Source organism: Trachemys scripta, chromosome 7 (assembly GCF_013100865.1).
Source record: "Trachemys scripta elegans isolate TJP31775 chromosome 7, CAS_Tse_1.0, whole genome shotgun sequence".
NCBI classification, from domain to species: Eukaryota; Metazoa; Chordata; order Testudines; family Emydidae; genus Trachemys; species Trachemys scripta.
In genome coordinates this window covers 32,294,289-32,304,609 of record NC_048304.1, presented here as the reverse complement: position 1 = coordinate 32,304,609, position 10,321 = coordinate 32,294,289, and the positions used below count along the sequence as shown (strand labels likewise).

The 10,321-nt window shown below is 35.9% G+C and overlaps 1 long non-coding RNA gene across 1 annotated transcript; it reads left to right on the top strand.

Annotated features, from left to right (window-relative positions):
• The first annotated feature begins 7,280 nt into the window (after positions 1–7,280).
• On the top strand, positions 7,281–10,321 carry LOC117879766. The gene is made up of 2 exons (XR_004646382.1): positions 7,281–8,639; positions 8,998–10,321. It is a non-coding gene; the product is annotated as an uncharacterized LOC117879766 (long non-coding RNA).

The window sequence follows — 10,321 nt, the reverse complement described above, 5'->3', positions numbered from 1 at the left end:
AACCAGTTTGGAAAAGCTGAGCAGATTAAAGCAGAGGGGGAAATGGATGACTGAGGTATGAAATGATTTGCAACAAAATCCTATTGAACATCGGACAATACCAGGAGGGATGAGCTGGAGTGCAGATGAGAAGCACAGTAAGGAAAGTAACTGAAATATTTCCCAGATAGATTGTATTTTCCAAATGGACAACCTAACCTAATTCTCAATTACTGAGGGACAATCTTCACTCGTTGATATATTTTGCTTTCCACAACCACATCTCTGTACAACTTTTCGTGAGTGATGTACCTGAATACTTGGATGCTAATATCTAAATTGTATTCTTAAATTTATTCACCTAAGTTTGGGTTATTGCTGATTATGTATCATATGACTTTTAAAAACAAACTTTGTATTTGTGGATAATCTAAGCACTATACCCAGATGTACAGACACACTTTTGAGATATATATATACACACACACACACATTTTTACTAATATGTGTGAACAAACAATTCTTACTAAAAACAAAGACAGACGTAAATGTTGCTTTTGCCTAAACCAAATGGGCTTGTTAGTATAATGGAAACAGATTAGAGCAGTTAGTGTTACTGAGCATGGTGGGAATGTAATATATGAGCGCACACTTGAAGACTGCCACAACTCCTTATCTCAAAGCAAGGTCAAGCAACCAGTTGGGAGAGGTAAGGGATGAATTTAAATCTGTTACACTGAATCTGAGTGAAAATATTTGCAGTAAATAACAAAATGCCTGGAATTGAAGTCTCCTGTGGCAGCTAATGTTTGCGTGTTGACAGAGATGTAAGTCATTTGCTGGAAGCTGGGGAGTTCAGGAACAAAGTTTTGCAGGTAGAAGTTGGAAGATTCTGTGTTTTCTTTGCAAATGTGATTTTAATGTTTGTTCCCCCTTGAGTCAGTAAAAATGGAATTAATCATTGCCCTCCTGACTTGGTGTGTAGCAGTAATTGTTAAAAAAGGCAAAAATTGCAGTTCTTAATATTACATGGTAAAACCTGTGACTTAATTTCATATCCAGTGTGAATGTGCCTTTAATTTCTCATTCTTTCAATGGCAAAATTGGAATCTAATGCTAGTGTGCTTTACTGCATGTTAAATAAAAGGCCCTGATCTACCCTCCCTGATTTTTCAATCATGTTTTTTTCTCATCCTCAAAATACGCCTTTAGCTCCCGCTCTTCCTTTCAGAATCCAGTTCAAAGTTATCCTCCATGGTTTTTAAAAACATCCTTTGGTCCAGCTGGCTCTGCTCTGCTCTTCTGTAGATTCATGTTCTTATGAGAAAAAATCAGAATGTTCTTTTTTAAATGGGTTTCTAGCCCTCATGGTTGCAGTGAAAAGCTTGAAAATTACAAACATACCCTAAAGGCTCAGAAACCAAAAGGCAAATAAAAAGAAACCAAAATGTATTTGTCTTAAAAATCATGCTTTTTTTTTTTTTTTAATTAGTCTAGTGAGGTGGTTTTAGGCCTGATTTGTGAGGCTTTTGTATGTTTGGGGTTGGCAATACTCCGTAGCTAGCATCGTATTGCTTGCCTTGTACTCCAGAATTAGAAGGAGAGCTTATATGGCTACAACGTATCACTCTACACCCCAACTGGAAAGAATTGTTACTTGGGGGCGGAGGGGAGAGGGAGAATGTGTGTATTGAGAAATTCTGAGTCTCCGTTGAATCCTTCAGCTACTAGGCCACGTTGTATCTCAGGAGACTTGGCTTCTAGTCCTGACTCGGCCACTGGGCTGCTGGGAAATTGAGGCACAGAGTAGGGAAGCAGTTTCCCCATTTGTAAAATGGAGATAATGATACTGACCTCCATTGTAAAGCACTATGAGATTAAAAGTCCTGTATAGGAACTAGTGTCTATGATTTATTGTATCTGGCAATATGTTTTTTTCCTTGGGAAAAAATATTTTTCTTCAGGATTTTGTGAGAGGAAATGCATATATTTGGGGGAACTTACTTTTTCTTGGAGAAATGTTCTTCTGGGGCAATTTGAAGTTGGGAAATACTTTTACTTGGGGGGGGCGCTTTCATTTGGGCAAATGACTTTTCTTGAGGGGGATAATGCTGTCTTCAGCATATTGTGGGGCTGGGGAGGAAATGTGTTTACTTGGAGGTCTAGGAACCATTTGCATTTGTGCAAATGCATTTTTTTAAGGGAATCTTTGAGCAAAAGGCTTTTACTTGCAACATTCTGGGGAGACATTTTGAGGGAAATGCATTTGTTTTAGGTATAATTTTTTAAATTAAACGCTTATTTTCTACTGGGGGGATGCTTATTGTGTTTTATGGGCAAGCACTTGGATCCCACACTCTGGTTTCAGCAGGGAGAGAGGAGGTTAAGTTGCTTCCCTCGCCCCTCCTCCCACCTGAGTCATTGCAGCAGGGTGGGAGAGGAGCGCACATGCGCACTGCTTCACTGCGGCACTGTAGCCGTTGTTTTAGCCAGCCAGGAGCAGGCTGGGACCGGTTTGAGCCGGATAGAACCAGCCGTCCAACTCCCCCCGCCCATCGTCAGAAATAGCTACTGCGCCACAAGCAACCCGTGCTTCCTCACGCTAGATATCCCTCCGCCACTCAGTCTCCCTTCCCCCATGTCATTCGAGCGAGACTGAGTGTAAACACAGCGCATAGACCATAATCCTGAACTAAAGGCCCCCATTTCTGCGGGGGCTCAGGTTCAGGCCCCCATCAGATTTATGTAAGGCTTATGCTCAATATACGAGCGGGGGTGGGAGGGTGTATTACCTCAGAAAAGACTCCCAAATCTCATTGTTTGGTTCATTTTGAACTGATACAATTTTATTGTGTAGAGGCTTGAATACCTATAAGGGGCCTGGTCACTTAAAAATGGCAAGTATCCTTGTGTATGGAAACCATGGAGTAAATTTTACCACAAAACTAACTCTAAAACTCTTTATTTTTTCTTTTTGTGTGTGTGAGCGAGACTTAAACTTATTGTCAGGCATTTTTAAAAGTTTGAGGTAAATTAACTCCTTAATTACTCAAAACTTCTGATTTTTGGGGAGATTTATTTATGGCTGATTGAATTTTTGTGTGTGAAAGTTTACAGAAAACAAATGTTTGCGGGGCGGGGGGGATGCTTTTACTAGATGGGAATCAAGAATTCAAGGAACTTTGTCTCTTTTTTTTTTTAAGTGACAAATGAGATTAAAATTGGATAATTTTCCTCAGAAGTAAGTCTAAAACCATCACATTTTGGAGTTGATTTTGAGGATTTTTGTGAGAATTTTAATAATTTGCTGTCTTAGGTGCTCTTGAATGTTGAAATGATCAACCACGAGCAAATGGAAACAAATATTTTGTCCCAGCAATGATTTTAAAACAATCCCATAAAGCCCCAGATTTACTTTGTGATAATTACAAGCAACGTATCTAGAAACAAACATATATATTAGGGTCATTTCACTAATTTGTAAGTGTTTGAAAAGATGCACAAACAGGATTTAAACCAGAGAGAGAATTCCCAAAAAATAAAATTGCTTTTTGCTCAGAGGAAATCAGCATCAGACATAAGGGTTTACGAACCTTTATACAAATGTTGATTTTTTTCGATACCTTGTTGTTTTCCAGCTATAATAATGCTTATCAGCCTTAATTTAAATAAAATACCTTTTACAGAAAAAAAAAATAAAAAATAACTCTCAATTTGAATTAGTAGACCACACCTCATCCCTTTGAAAGTGTGACCAGAATTTAAAACTGGAATTTTTTTATTAAGCTGCAGAAAGTATCTACACTTTTTTTGTTTTGTTATTAAATAATTTGATGGGTTTTCAAGATTTTTACAAATGAAATCCACAAGTCAGTATTTAAAAGTCTCTTTGGGTGTATTCCTTTTCTCATCATCAGTCAAAATGTTTGTCTTGCTTTAAAAATAGTAAAAGAAAGACAGTATCGCTGATATTAACATATACGAAGAATTAGTTTCCTCACTTAACAAATTCCTTATATACATAATCAAAGTTACTAAATCTACATAGTAAGTCTCTTAATTTACCATTTAAGTTTTCAAAAGCATCAGTCTTCACAAAGCAACAAAATAAGTTAATGAAGTTTTTAAAATTGAACCAGTGAGGTTATTTAAAAAAAAAAATCCTCCATTTGTTTGAGATGTATTTATTTTGAATAATGTGTTGACAAAAGTCCTTACAACATACATAATTAGTAATTTAAATATTGTAAATAAGGTCTTATAGTGGATGGTACAGCAAAATGCTTTAAAAGACAAACTTAATGGAGAACTTTTCTGCTTAAATATCAATGGCATTATAAGGACTCAGTGGGACTGTGAATTTTTATTAAAACTCATAGACTTAGTTTTATTTGACCAGATGCCAAAGTCTCATAATGGCTATTGCAAGCGGTAAACAAGGAGAACTATTCAGGCATATAGTAGGTAGACTGGAAGTAAAATTATTTTCAAGCTATATAACATTATTTCTCCGTTAGTTGGAATATGGAATATACACCTTTGATCAAAACCTTTATCTAAAGGATTGTATTTGGCATTGTAGATCTTGTTTTTTACAAGAAAAAATGTAAACTCTCTATATAGGCCAAAACATACTGTCATAGACACCATGATGCTGCATAAGAAAGATATGTTCAGCCTAAAGCTATGTATGTTTTTCTTTAAAAAATGATAAAAATAATTGAGAAGTTATTTTCATGCCTGGCTTTGTACACAGGATTTATTCCACTCATCTTAAAAAAAGAATTCAGTAAAATGATTTAGGATCTTGTTACAAATTCACTAGGGTGGCTCAGTCTAATAAACCCATTTACAGAGCAAAAGAAACTACATTTCTCCAGTGAACTAATTCCTTTCTTCCTTTCTAATTAAAAATTAATAAATCCACTCCTCTCGTTTCAGTGAATGGACATTGAAAAACTTTATAGAATTTTCAGGGATTATTTTTTGTGTTGATGTTCATGCAGTGTTTCCCCCTCCCCCTTAGCAGAGGAGGGGCGGAAGGAGATTCTATGCTGCAGTTAGTGAGTCTGTCACCAGTCTATAAAATGTCCTCCTCCCCACTTACTGTTAGAGTTGCAGGCAGGAGAGCTAGGGAGAAAGGGCAGGTGGAGAGGGAAATAAAACAGGGAAAGGGGAAACAGCCCAGGAATAGCTTTAAAAAAAGTTAACAAACTAGGTTAATAATCTATTGGAAACTATAGCTAATATTTTTTAAAGTAAATCAGTAAAGAGGATTTTACTCTTAAAATATTAATTATAGTTTGATAATTAAAAAGATATGGTTAACTAGTGCACCGCTGGTTTTTAAACCACTTAATGCTCTTAAAAACAGGAAATATGAAGATTTTTAATATGAAAGGCAATTGGAAGAGGAGAGAAGAATCAAAGAATCAGAAGTATTCAATAAGTGCAGGAGGGTGATCAGCGGAGGTTTGGGTAAAGGTTGATAGAAAATGGGCATTTTAAATGCCTCCAAAATAAAAATTTAACCAAGAAAACCTTGAAGATAAATTTAAGAAAAAAACAAGAAAAAATTGAAGATTAAGAAAATGCTAAATTTTGAAATATAGATCTTGAATTTTAAAAAAAGGCAAAAGAAGAATTTAAAATTTGAAGATAATTGGGAGAGAAAAATTTAAAATTTGAAGATAAGAAAAAACAAGATTTAAAAAACGAAGATTAATTTAGAAGCAAAACAAGACAAAAATAAAATTGAAGATAAATTGAAACACAAAATATGCTTTAAACCAGTTTGGGGTGAAAAAATATATTAAGAATGCTGGCTGTTTTTAAAACGCCAGATTAAGTCTGCTTCAAGCAGAAGAAAATATGAAGAAACAAAGATTTTATTTAAAAGGCAAAGTGATTTTTAGAAAAGAAAACATTAGAAACACAAGGTTGGGGAAGATTTTCAAGACAGGAGACTGAGAAGAGAGAAGGTTGTGGTTTGTTTTTTTGGTAATATTAGAAGGCAGAAGGTAACTTAGAAGAGGACCCAGGAAAAGAGAAGAGAGAAGGGGAGTTGCATTTTAAAGATGAGCAAAATATATCTAACTATATATAGTAGATTAGTTAAAAAATGTGAAGACAGGAGGGTGAAAAAGACTTACATTGATACTTGTAAAAAAAATCTAAGGAGTAATGGAGTAATATTTGCTGAAGAATTTAATCACTTAATGCAAGCTAGCTCAGTTTTTGTCATAAAAATCAAATTTACAAATTCATAGCATACTATATTAATTCAAAGGACTTTGTGTATGAAAATTATTTCAAGATCAAGAATAATCTTTAAAAGATGTATTTTTTGTGTTGGACTAAGTGGAAAAAATTTGGGCTAAAACGTTTTAAAAAAATAGCTGACAAAGGACTAGAATAAAACCAGCAGCCATTTTACATCTGATGCATTGATCAAGGCGGAATGTGGATTCAGTGAAGCTAGAAAGACAGGATTTCAAGGAGCCAGTGCAAATTGGTGAAGTTAGAGGGGGAAAAAGAGCCAGTGCAAATTGGTGAAACTAGAGGAAAAAAGAATCACGGAAAACAAGATCAAGCAAGAAATTTTTGAAAGAATAGATTAGAGGCTTCTAGATCAAGATACCATTGTGAAAGGCAGAAGTGGAAAAATGAGTGAAGACAGCAATAATTTAACCTGTAGTTGGTAACCTACTTTCTCCTTGATTTCTTTAAAACACTATTTTCTTTGCTATACTCTTTATTAATAGTAATTTGTAAATGTGCTTATTGTTATGAGAGGGGGTTTGTTTGGAGTGGGTCAAGTCGTGGTGTGTCGTAGGTTTTTCTCTTTGCAGGCTTATTTACTCATTGCATCTTGTCTGGAAGCTAATGGGCAGTCTGCCAAGGCCTGGAGAGTGTGGTCATCTTCCCGAGTGTTTAGAAAACTGCTGGAATTTTCCTTTCGGCTTTAGGAGTGAGTGGTAGCTAGCGTCTGTATTGCTGTAACCCTACCCAAATTGGGGAAGTCGTGAGCCTGGTGGAGCGACAAGCATCTCTGGTGGCAGTGAAGTGTAAGCAAATCACATATAATTTTTAAAAAAGATTATTGCCCAACAGAACAACAAACTTTGTTTGTTCACGTCTTAAAATACTGTAGGTTATGTATATTATTCCCCATATCGTTGGCTGTTCCTAGCAAGAGAAAATAAATGTATTTTTGCCACGCATTCTGGTGGGAAGGGAAAAGGCTTTTGTTAGTCTTGCTCAAAGTGTGTTTTTTTTTTTTTTGTTTTTGTTTTTTGTTCTTTTTTCCTTGAAGGGAGGGGAAGGGGACCAGAAACTTCTTCAGTTTTTTTCCCTAGGTGTGTCTAGATCCTAGAGCCAGACGACTGGAGAGGTGCCAATGTAAAGGATAAAAGAGAACCAGTAATCAGGATAAAACCTCTATTGTATTGATGGCAGTGGTTTAGAAATGTGATTGACCTATATTGCAGCTGTAGATATCAATTCAAGTGTGTGGAGAAACTGGCCAGACAGAGGGAAATGCAAGTTAATTCTATTTTTATAAGTTTGGATTCTTCATAAAGTAATTTACATTTTTTAAATTATCAAACTATAAAGGTACGATTTTTTTGGGAGAGGGAAACCTTTTTGTGTATGTCGAAAAGGGTGGTGGTGGGTAGGGATAAAAACAAGCTTGTTTCTAGACTCTTTGCAGATACTATAGTTCCTATTGGCTTGGTTAGAAGTGTGGTTCTATCTACTGTGCTGTTGCGAGAACATTCCCCAGAGTCGGAGCAGCTTTTACCTTGGAAGAAAGGACAGTTTACCTAAAATGGAGTTGGAAAGTTGGATTGGAGCTTGTATTCAGGATTCATGGTCGTTCAGTCATCCTCTAAGGAGAATTTAAGAAGAGCTTGGCTAGTCCAAACTTGAAAGTTAAGTTTTCTCTAGTAAACAAACAAAACAGACGATCTTTGATACAGTATGTGTGTTGTGGGTGGAATTTTAGGTGCAGTTTTATATGGCTTGACATATTTGTGGGGGTGGGGCAACATAATCGTCTATATGTTCTTCAGAGTCTCTCCCTAAACTGCAGAAACATCCATAACTGGAAAAAAAGAATGTTCAGCTTCAATCCTGGCAAGTAATTCTCATAATGTAGCTTTAAATTGTTCTTGGGGAAGTGTCCCATTGAGTAATTGGGAATGTTCACACAGGGCCCATATATGCATGTATATACTTAAAATGCACACCGTGCTAGATAGAGAATAGACAACGTTAAAACTGTAACCCAGACTAACACAAAGTAGCTTGTTTAATTTTTTTTCCCTGTAGCATAAAACTTACCAAAAATACTCTCTCTCAGAAGTGGAAAGCTTCCACTAGTCCAAATTAACATGGACTTAAGATAAAAAACACACATTCAAATCCTTTTGTAACTATTAGGGTTGTGGTGTCTAGACACATATTCTGGTGCATATCTGTAATTGTGGGAATCGGTTTGAAACCTTGGATATAGTGGTGTGTGGCTTTTTCTTTTTTTGGCATTTTTTTTCAGGTGCTTAATGTAACTTAATGCTACTGTAGAGACTTCAGAGAGAAAGAAGTTGCTTAATGACCCTGGTGTGATTCCTTCTGATGGTAGCTTGTGTATTTTTCAAGTAAGATTCTGCTTTCAGTTGTCTGTAACCTAGAAATGTGGGTTTGTTTGAGTGTAGGAATTATGCATTTTTATTTAGTTTTTTTTTGTATTAAAAAATGCAACACAGTATGTTACACCATACTTGAAATCCTGTAAAACTCTCAAGTGCACTTACTGTCATAGTAAAAATAAATAAATAAACCGAAAGACCCAAGAGCAGATCAGTTATCAATGTAAACACAGTAATTTTTAAATTAAAACACCGTAATTAAAAAAAAAAAAAAAAAAGTAAGAAACATAGTTGTAATGCGTTTAGTTTGAATGTGTCTTTCTTTTTGGGGTGGGGCATGGTGTGGGGAACAACTTTTGTCTTGTAGACATTTTTCAGATCCGCCATCAGAATCATAGCCCCAACGAGCCCTGAGAAAATATGGCCTCATAAATGCAGAGGGGAACAGCTTCTTGGCGAATGATAAGTAAAGGCAGAAAAATTCTAATATTCCTTACTACCTGATGGAAAAGGATCCCAGATGTTAACAAGTGAAAATCCAATGTGTCTACGGAAAAAAAAAAAAAAAAAAGCCATAACCAATGAAACTGACAAATTTGAAGTAATAAGCATTGACTATCAATTATCTGATCAGAATATTTGCTCTAAGAAATCTCAATTATATGCAGTAAAGAGCAAATGGCCTTCTTGAAATACATAATTTCATTAAAGTGAGTGAACAACAACTTCCACATCATTGCAATTAAATTGGAAAAAAAATACCGGCAGAAAAAATGCATATGCAAATACATATAGCTTCTACCAAACTATTTGGTATGAATATTACCACCTAAATCTTACGGATTTGAAGAAAGAATATGAATTATTTTGAAACCACAATCTAATTTGGGATCAACTTTCACTACTGTTGGATTTGAGAGGAGGCTTGTGCTGTGTTCCACTGTTTACCTGAGACAGGTTTTCTGCACTATTAATGAGGAGTTTTGCTTCATTTCATCTGGGAGCTGAAAAAAACAAGCAGGCATCTATTACAGATAAGTTTATCAATTATATCCGCAGATATTGCATGTTAGGGAAATGTACTTTTTAAATGCTATGAAGCAGTGGAAGCCCTAAACATCTGAACTGGCATTTCTCATTCCCAGCCTTTAGCAGTGTGTGGAATGGGTATGAGGGACTTAACCTACCCCTGTGCCTATTCAGGGCTGCACTTCCACTTTCTAAATTCCTTTCTCCTCTGTGCACAGGCCACAGTTGGATTGTGCCCATCATCTACAGGCAGATGAGCATAGCAGCAATGCTGTGGTGCTTCCGAACAAACATGCAATGTATATCCTCCTTTGGAGGCTGAGCCTACTCTGGGCCTACAGTTTGAGAGCCTAAAATGCTATACCAAACAGCACATTATGCTGCCAAAAAACACACCTTATTTTTCTGCTATTTTGTAGCATTAAAATACATGCAGAAAACATGGGATTAAAACAAAAAAAAGCTATAAAGGTACCTGTTAATAAAGTTACTGATGTGCTCTAAGAATAGACAGTTTGTCTTCATTTTTATTAATAAAAATGTGCTGTCAATGTTCTTTGTGTGTGGTTAGCTCTGGGGCAGTGTGGTGGGGGGATTCTTCTTTAATCTTTCAGAATCTTTCTCCAAGAACACCTGATCTTAATTGGACGGGAGCAGGAATT